Source organism: Aplidium turbinatum, chromosome 7 (assembly GCF_918807975.1).
Source record: "Aplidium turbinatum chromosome 7, kaAplTurb1.1, whole genome shotgun sequence".
Lineage (NCBI taxonomy): Eukaryota > Metazoa > Chordata > Ascidiacea > Aplousobranchia > Polyclinidae > Aplidium > Aplidium turbinatum.
Genome location: NC_137478.1, coordinates 33,063,346 through 33,072,047, shown reverse-complemented (window position 1 = coordinate 33,072,047; position 8,702 = coordinate 33,063,346).

Here is an 8,702-nt window from a genome sequence, read left to right as displayed (position 1 = left end):
TAAAGAAATCAAAACTTTTTATAGAGACTATATCTCCCTTCACAATCAACAAAATAATAACAAGACATATGGAGATGTGGGTATTTGGAAAAGTCAATGATACCATAATGTAACGAAAATGAAAGCCGCCAAACTGGAATTTATCCTAGTTTAGGATCAGCAGTGGTACATATCTATATTGTCTTGAGCGGGAATTGAATTTTCAACTTGATGGAAATTGTAGACGTCCTTGAATTACGTGCAGTGGTTTTTAATTATCTATTGTCCAACTATCTGCCAAAAGGAGGGTGTGTTAAATTTAAGCGTTGCCAGATGTTGTTTAAACTGTTTGACTGAACTGTTATTTTGCTGTAGGCTATAGCATAGCGGTAGCCCAAGTCTTGTCCATTGACAATTATTTCAACATTACGTTTCAAATAACTATGTTTTTAACAATACTGCTTTAAGCCAACATCATCATTAGCTGACAAACACATCTTCAACATGCTTGGAATAGACTTGACTTAGACCACACTGATCTAAAATTATACGATACAGCTATCCTGTATTTTACGGCTCTGATGGCTATAGTTTATATATGCTGACTAAGCACTTTATATGCAAGGCCACACACTTTGCGCTTCACGACGCTTTTTATGTTCACAGATTCTCATGGATTTCCTATTTGTTTCAAACTTAAAAGAAAAAATTAAGCAAAGAACGAAAAATCAAAACAAAAATTTTAAAACTTCTCGATATACCGCCAACATTAAAAGTTCAACCTATGTCAACTAAGCCTAGTACATCTGAGATCTGATTAAAATGAAATTAAGTGTTTCAATAAACGATGAAAATTATATTTCTCACTAATAAAAAATAGTCCGGGTAATAAGTTAAGCCGGTTGCCTACCTGGGTCGACAACAATCCAATTATACTTCAAACTTCTCTGCTAGGCGTATGAACAACGAAAGCATAGGTTGCAGTGGATCACACATATAAATTTCGACATCAGCCAAGTTAAGTTTCGATTTCACTTTTTGTTCCATTGCACCATACTCTAAGGTCATCGGCCACTCACTACAAAAGATATCTTTTTACAATCAATTTTGGACGCAGGCATCTAGCAACAGAACGGAATGAGTCATTAATTGGTCGGCCGATGAGGGAGGTGCGGTACATTAATATGCAACGATGGATTGAACCAAAGCCAAGGTGTCAGCGCCTGCACCCGAGCTGTATCTGCCAAACGCCTCAGCAAGTCGACGTGAGAAGTCAGCTTTTTGTGTAGTGACCGTACCCAACTTGCTGGAATTTGCAGAGAGCCGTTATACACCTGGCTTGTCGCGTTATCGGGCAAAAGAGCCTAAACACTTGCTCCACACAAACTTGAAGAATCCAACTTGAAGAGCTTAACCACTTGCACTTCATATCCAACCTGAAGAATTTAATTACTTGCACTTCATATCAGAACCTAACCACTTGCACTTCATATCAGAGCACCACTTGCACTTCATATCCAACCTGAAGAATTTAACGAGCGATTAAAGTTAAGACGCATCTTTGTACCAGCTTCCCTTTAATTGATACAATCATTTATTGGTTATATAACCCAGCGCAGAAGATTATATGAAAGACACTTTGAATGCAGCATGGTGTGCCACCAACACCGGACTCCATGGTTTACCTGAACGCAGGCCAGTGATAACCGTCCCTTTAACATCCATGACGGAGGAGAGGTACTGCCAACAAGGGGCCCACTCATTTTTAGTTTGTATATAATAACGTTTCTGACGATTTAATAAATGCTGCTACAAAATCTCGATGCTTAATAGTTCGCATTGATTACGTCATGAAGTCATGAAGTTTTGTCATGAAGTTTTGTCGATAATAGTTGGAATTGTCGATAATTAGTTGGAAGCTACAAATATTTCAAATCAACGACACCAGTAAATCTTCGCTATTTGGTTAGCTTCTACTTGTTTCAACAGACTTGCAAAAAACAGATAATTGTGCAAGACATGACTCAAGTTGGACGACTTGCAATCGAGCGCTGTGAGCATTTCTATCACAGGATGAAGAAATATGCAGCAAGATTTCCATCACTGTTTGAAACTAACTCAAAACAAATCGTGGGTGGTTTGCTAAACACACCAAACGTAAAGGGGATATCCTGAAAAGATTTTTATTCGATTTCAGCTCAAATGACTCAAGATGCACAACAATGAGAAGATAAAGAAACAAAATGAAATACGTTAACATAGAACTAACAAAGAACTAAAGAGAGTTGAGTTACCCTAATCGGTTAAGAACCTGACTTTCTGCACTTTGAAACCGCAAGGAAATTTCGAATTATCTACAATTCTACGTTGTTCAATAGAAGTTGCCAAGTAATTTGCTGGTTGCCTGAAATCGACGGAAAATAAGTTTTATTAATAATTAATTTGTTAAAGCAATATAAGTTAAAATTCGTTTTTGATTAGGAAAACAATATCAGGATATTCATTTTAACTGCGTGCCACTCTTAAACCTATACCACTTTGTAAAGCATATATTGACTTTTCGATTTTGTACTTATGCCAGTTAGAAAAGGAACTGGAAGCCTATCATTAAAATTATCATTGTTCCTGTATTATTCACTATAATAGTCAATACTTGTCTGCCTCCAATACCTAATCGGTTAAGCGTCAGACTTTATATAAAATCAAAGTACAAGAACAACATGCGTAGGTTCGATTCTCAGGATGAGCGCTTGAGCAACTCATGTTTAAGATCTGCAGTCCATTCAAAAGCACCTAATTGTTGGAATAATTTACCGACAACAACACTTCAACAAAGTGTCAACTCAACTCTGCCAATCTCGGTGGCAGGGTGAGCTTCAGTGGTGCAAAGCCTCTACAAGTATTCCAAACATAATACAGACAACAACGCTTCAACAAAGCGTCAACTCAACTCTGCCAATCTCGGTGACAGGGTGAGCTTCAGTGGTGCAAAGCCTCTACAAGTATTCGAAACATAATACAGACAACAACGCTTCAACAAAGCGTCAACTCAACTCTGCCAATCTCGGTGGCAGGGTGTGCTTCAGTGGTGCAAAGCCTCTACAAGTATTCGAAACATAATACAGACAACAACGCTTCAACAAAGCGTCAACTTAACTCTGCCAATCTCGGTGACAGGGTGAGCTTCAGTGGTACAAAGCCTCTACAAGTATTCGAAACATAATACAGACAACAACGCTACAACAAAGCGTCAACTCAACTCCGCCAATCTCGGTGGCAGGGTGTGCTTCAGTGGTGCAAAGCCTCTACAAGTATTCGAAACATAATACAGACAACAACGCTTCAACAAAGCGTCAACTCAACTCTGCCAATCTCGGTGACAGGGTGAGCTTCAGTGGTGCAAAGCCTCTACAAGTATTCGAAACATAATACAGACAACAACGCTTCAACAAAGCGTCAACTCAACTCTGCCAATCTCGGTGGCAGGGTGTGCTTCAGTGGTGCAAAGCCTCTACAAGTATTCGAAACATAATACAGACAACAACGCTTCAACAAAGCGTCAACTCAACTCTGCCAATCTCGGTGACAGGGTGAGCTTCAGTGGTACAAAGCCTCTACAAGTATTCGAAACATAATACAGACAACAACGCTTCAACAAAGCGTCAACTCAACTCTGCCAATCTCGGTGGCAGGGTGTGCTTCAGTGGTGCAAAGCCTCTACAAGTATTCGAAACATAATACAGACAACAACGCTTCAACAAAGCGTCAACTCAACTCTGCCAATCTCGGTGACAGGGTGAGCTTCAGTGGTACAAAGCCTCTACAAGTATTCGAAACATAATACAGACAACAACACTTCAACAAAGCGTCAACTCAACTCTGCCAATCTCGGTGGCAGGGTGTGCTTCAGTGGTGCAAAGCCTCTACAAGTATTCGAAACATAATACAGACAACAACGCTTCAACAAAGCGTCAACTCAACTCTGCCAATCTCGTTGACAGGGTGAGCTTCAGTGGTACAAAGCCTCTACAAGTATTCGAAACATAATACAGACAACAACGCTTCAACAAAGCATCAACTCAACTCTGCCAATCTCGGTGACAGGGTGAGCTTCAGTGGTACAAAGCCTCTACAAGTATTTGAAACATAATACAGACAACAACGCTTCAACAAAGCGTCAACTCAACTCTGCCAATCTCGGTGACAGGGTGAGCTTCAGTGGTACAAAGCCTCTACAAGTATTCGAAACATAATACAGACAACAACGCTTCAACAAAGCGTCACCTCAACTCTGCCAATCTCGGTGGCAGGGTGTGCTTCAGTGGTGCAAAGCCTCTACAAGTATTCGAAACATAATACAGACAACAACGCTTCAACAAAGCGTCAACTCAACTCTGCCAATCTCGGTGGCAGGGTGTGCTTCAGTGGTGCAAAGCCTCTACAAGTATTCGAAACATAATACAGACAACAACGCTTCAACAAAGCGTCAACTCAACTCTGCCAATCTCGGTGACAGGGTGAGCTTCAGTGGTACAAAGCCTCTACAAGTATTCGAAACATAATACAGACAACAACGCTTCAACAAAGCGTCAACTCAACTCTGCCAATCTCGGTGACAGGGTGAGCTTCAGTGGTGCAAAGCCTCTACAAGTATTCGAAACATAATACAGACAACAACGCTTCAACAAAGCGTCAACTCAACTCTGCCAATCTCGGTGGCAGGGTGTGCTTCAGTGGTGCAAAGCCTCTACAAGTATTCGAAACATAATACAGACAACAACGCTTCAACAAAGCGTCAACTCAACTTTGCCAATCTCGGTGACAGGGTGAGCTTCAGTGGTACAAAGCCTCTACAAGTATTCGAAACATAATACAGACAACAACGCTTCAACAAAGCGTCAACTCAACTCTGCCAATCTCGGTGGCAGGGTGTGCTTCAGTGGTGCAAAGCCTCTACAAGTATTCCAAACATAATACAGACAACAACGCTTCAACAAAGCGTCAACTCAACTCTGCCAATCTCGGTGACAGGGTGAGCTTCAGTGGTACAAAGCCTCTGCAAGTATTCGAAACATAATACAGACAACAACGCTTCAACAAAGCGTCAACTCAACTCTGCCAATCTCGGTGGCAGGGTGTGCTTCAGTGGTGCAAAGCCTCTACAAGTATTCGAAACATAATACAGACAACAACGCTTCAACAAAGCGTCAACTCAACTCTGCCAATCTCGGTGACAGGGTGAGCTTCAGTGGTACAAAGCCTCTGCAAGTATTCGAAACATAATACAGACAACAACGCTTCAACAAAGCGTCAACTCAACTCTGCCAATCTCGGTGGCAGGGTGTGCTTCAGTGGTGCAAAGCCTCTACAAGTATTCCAAACATAATACAGACAACAACGCTTCAACAAAGCGTCAACTCAACTCTGCCAATCTCGGTGACAGGGTGAGCTTCAGTGGTGCAAAGCCTCTACAAGTATTCGAAACAGCCACGATTAAGCTGCCAAGAAATATTTTTGGCCGAGGCAGAAGATTCCTACAACCAATTAATTTATATTTAGTTTAGTTTGGAACTATTCGCAATGCAAAAAAAATGAGAATTAATTTATGGGTTTATCTGTAAATGCTGTTTCAATACAAAGACTTGCTTTATCACGACAATAACATTTTAACAACAAAACCAACGTTTATGACTCAAGTTGGACGACTTGCAATCAAGCGCTGTGAGACATTTCTATCACAGGATGAGGAAATATGCAGCAAGATTTCCATCATTGTTTGAAGCCAACTCAAAACAAATCGTGGGCGGTTTTCCAAACACACCAAACGCAAAGGGGATATCCTGGTAAGATTTTTATTCGATTTCAGCTCAAATGACTCAAAATGCACAACAATGAAAAGATAAAGAAACAAAATGAAATAATTTAAAATAGAACTTACAAAGAACTGAAGAGAGCAGAGAACTTCAAACAAAGTGTCAGTTTACATCGCAAGAACTTTCGTACAACATTCAATGATATATTTATGTGTAAACTATCAAGTAACTGAACAACATGAAATAATTCTCCTTATACTCCAACATATTGCAGGTTTTAACACTTGCAAACAATCAACACAGTTTGTGTTGATTGAGTTGATTGTGTTGTGATTTGATTGTGATTGTTGATTGTGTTGATGGGGCCAGCAGTTTGTAGTAAGCTTCCACCTACTATAAGAGATGTATGTAACTGTGAAAGGCTTTAAATCAAACATGAACAAGCTAAATCTTCTTTGAATGAATCCCATCTAAGTATTGCATACAGCAAACATACTAATATTTCATTGCCTTGCAATGATAGGCCAATGTGTATAGATTTATTAGCAAAACAGTAAGATTGTAAAACTCGTACTGGCTTTCTGGTTCTTGTTTTTTTGTCTACAAAAGTTCTACAGGGTCTACAGAAGTTTTTCCATCCTCCTCGACCAATCGCCATCTTTCGGTGAAACGGTGGCCATGTGCTACAACCAGTTGTTTTATATCAATATCTTGGACTGGATCGTCATGCCATTGTCTGTTTGTTTGTCTACTACTTAATACAACGTAGCTAATGTGCCGAATTGGATTACTTTTTTATTTTATTTTGGTTTAACGTGTAAAACATACCTTAACCCAAATTTCTCATATTACTGTGACATGTCATTACTACATCCCAGCTAGCGGGGCCTGTCATTTTTTTACATTGATTCAACGTCTGCAGACGTTGGTTCGGTGTGAAAGTGACGAATTTTGCTGGCTAGGTTCTTATAATTATCGCTCTATCGACGTAACTTTATATCAAAGCACGCTTGTTATCGGTAAGACATAACTTCCCTGGGTATCATTTGGATTTCCGCAAAATAATGATGTTGTTTTTGCTTGTTTTTTTGTCATTGTATCGTAAAGCTGTAGCTATTTTATAAGTCGCGCAGAGCCTGGTGCGTTGCGCTTGAAATGGCTTTGCCCGTGGTAGGATTTCTTTGTGGGGTGTTCTTTGCCTGCCTTGCTCTTCTTTGTCATGAGCTAAACGCGTCAAGACGTGTTCCCCTCACGACCATCAGCACTCTTGATAACGCACCATGGCCGATCTTCAAAGCAAGTGTCTATTTCTACAAATCTTGAAAGTATATCAGCTAAAGCTATATGGGCTAAAAAGCTATTGCCTTAAGATGGTGTAGTTTTTTATTTTTGTTTATTGTTTTATCTTAAATTTTTCTGAAGGTGTTGCGACCGTGCCAATTTTCTTTCACCTTGTAAACTTATTTCGGTTTCAAGCACGTTTTAACGTTTGCGTTTTGTCGCTTCTACCTGTTCTCGATCTTTGCTTGTTGACGTGTATTGTTTTCTCTGTGATGGTCAGAAATAAAAACAACTGCCCTGGACTGTTTTAATTGAGCACTTCAACTTCCCATTTCCAAAAAAGTGAGTTCTTGTTTCTCGCAAGAGACATTCAGAAATAGACAGCGTTGCCAGATGTGATTCGAGCTGAATTAGATTCACATACAGTAATGTTTCAAGTTGTGGCACGTGAGGGTCTTTCAGGAGCAGCTTTCATAAATTATATGAAAACAGCGAATATTTCTGTCACTATGTTTATTGGAAATATTATTATACATATTGTAATAACGCATTTGCAATTTGTATATATATTATTTGTTGTTTTGGATATGGACAGCTTTGTCTAATGTAAATAGATAAATTAATAAAGGCATGAAAACAGAATAAAGGCAATAAACTGTTCGTCATTTCCGATGCTGCTTCCGCAATGCAGTTTAAATTATTTTTGTTTCTTTTCGTCGAATTTGTTTTAAAAGTCCGCCCCGATAGCTCAGTTGGATAGCGCGTGACTTCTGGAACGAAGAAGCTTCAAGATCAAGTGGCGCTGGTTCGACTCTCGGGGTGTGCTCTTGAGCAACGCATGTTAAAGACTGCTCTCTATTCAGCGGCACCTAATGAATGGAATAATTCCCCGGCAACAAGACTTCTCAACAATCGGAAACTCTACTCTGTTAATCTCGGTGGCCGGGCCTGCGTCAGTGATTCAAAGCCTCTACAAGTATGCGAAACTGCCAGGTTTAAGCTCTGCAAGAAGCTTTTCCAGTCCGAGGATAAAGATTCAATCAATCAATCAATTAAAACATAATCTAAAGCAGCGATTCACTAAGCGAGCGATTCGACACTTTGGCGGCGAAAGAGATACAATAGAGACGCGATAGAGTATTTTCAAAAAGTTAAATGATAGGGAACTTGTTACATACTCGCTTATATGAAGCGAAATAAGACCATACGTTATTTCATCACTGACGTCTTGTTAGGTAGAAAAAGGTGTTCAGCCAAGACGTTATTGAAATCACAGAAATCGCCTTACCATCAGCAGACAAGATGACTTACAATATTGTACCTGACCAAAATGCCAAGATGATCAAACTGTCTCTAAATATACTGTACATAAGCTTGTTGAAGATTACCTCATCCTTTTCATTGTTCGCTAATCAACGTAATGTAATGTAAACTACAATACGAACTTCACTTTTATTAATGTTTCTAAGCCACCAGGTTGAAAAACATAAAAAAGGGGTGTCTATTGCCAACATTAGATGACGTTAATGAGGCCTTGCATTTGTTGGCTCTGAAGCTGAGTGATTGGACACTGGTTCGATACTCATCGAAATCAGGCAGCTGTGTCCTGGAAGAACATTTTGCTAAAAC